The following is a 1701-nucleotide window of genomic DNA, read 5'->3' on the forward strand; positions in this document are numbered from 1 at the left end:
CCGCATCCGGATGCTCATCAAGCATGTGACATCCTATCGAATACAAATCTGATATTAGCAAAACATATCGGTTTAATACATAATTTGACCTCTGAACTTATACCCTTTTACCCATCTAACCCCTAAACTTAACGTCTCACCTATCGAACCTATGAACTTGTTAAATAATCCGATTTGACCCCTGAACTTGATAAATATATAAATATTGAACCCTTCGTGTACACCTGTCACTTGAAACATTATAGAAGAAATTGTGTACTGAGAGGTTCAATGTTTACGTATTTATCAAGTTTGGGGATCAAATCAGGTTATTTAACAAGTTCAGGGGTTCGATAGGCGAGACGTTAAGTTTGGAGGTTGGATGGGTAAAAGGGTACAAGTTCAGGGGTTAAACTATGTATTAAGCTAAACATATCCGCACATCTATTCTCTTCATGAAGTACGTGTAAAATCTTAAGCTCCCAATTTCATTGTTGGCATTTTTTGATATCATGAACCAGATTATAATTGTTATCGATGATTGTAATTCTATTATTGAGCGTAAAACTTTAATGAGTGCTCGGATTTGAGAACGAATTTGGCCAATAATTTTTATCATAAGCGTACCTACCATTATTGCAAGAGAGTTTTTTAATCTAAACCAGATTTACACTTTTTGTGAATTTTATAATTTGTAAATAATAAAATTTATATAAATAATGGTCCATAAATCAGATAAAGTGAAAAAAAAAAGTTTTATATCACAAATTCTTGTTCTTTCCTCTTGTAAACTTGTGAAGGGTGATTCATCCATGACAAAGATGAGACTTCAAAACAAACAAAAAATACAAAATGAGATGTTCACCTACTACGGTTCTTTATTTTTAACATATGGTATTTATTAAGCTCATTTAAATTTTGTTTTATGTACTTAATTATCAGAAAGCTTCTACAAGTGGCCTTAAATTAAATTTTATATATGAACAAGTTGGAATTGCACCAACCACACCTCTTAAATTGTTTGGGCTAATATTATTCAGTTTTTTATATCTTTCATGCAGTACTCTTGTCGATATGACATAAATATAGACAATCAAGATCATACTTTTATGCTATGATGGCTACAAGCACTGACGATTACAGCTTGTTTTTAGAGAGGGTTTAAATTTGAAATATAAAAATAAAAATTATAACACACTTCTAAATATAGTCTTTTTTAAAATAAGTTTAATGGCAAAAAAAACTCAAACCTTTACGATTTGTTGCAATTATATCCAAATCTTTTAATTTTTACAATAATATCCAAATTGTATTATTTTATTGTAATAATATCCAAATTGCACTTTTATGTGAATATTTTTGAGTTTTTTTGCCATTTTTGGGACTTTTACTATATTATTATACATCAAAACATAATAATAATCTAATATCTTAATTGAAAACAACAAGTTTAGCCATCAATTTGACTATTATTGCTGCAAAAAAATGCAATTTGGATATTATTGCAGCAAAATAATGCAATTTGGATATTATTGCAAAAATTAAATGGTTTGAATATAATTGCAACAAGTCGTAAAAATTTGGGTTTTTTTACCATTAGGCCTTAAAATAATTATGTTTAGAAGTGTGTTTTTATATTTCAAATTTTAATCCTCCCTAAAAATAAAAGATGGGGACCAACAGAACAATAAAGGCTTGAGGATTTAATTTGAAGTAAACCTG

Source organism: Mercurialis annua, linkage group LG5, assembly GCF_937616625.2.
Source record: "Mercurialis annua linkage group LG5, ddMerAnnu1.2, whole genome shotgun sequence".
Taxonomy (NCBI): Eukaryota; Viridiplantae; Streptophyta; class Magnoliopsida; order Malpighiales; family Euphorbiaceae; genus Mercurialis; species Mercurialis annua.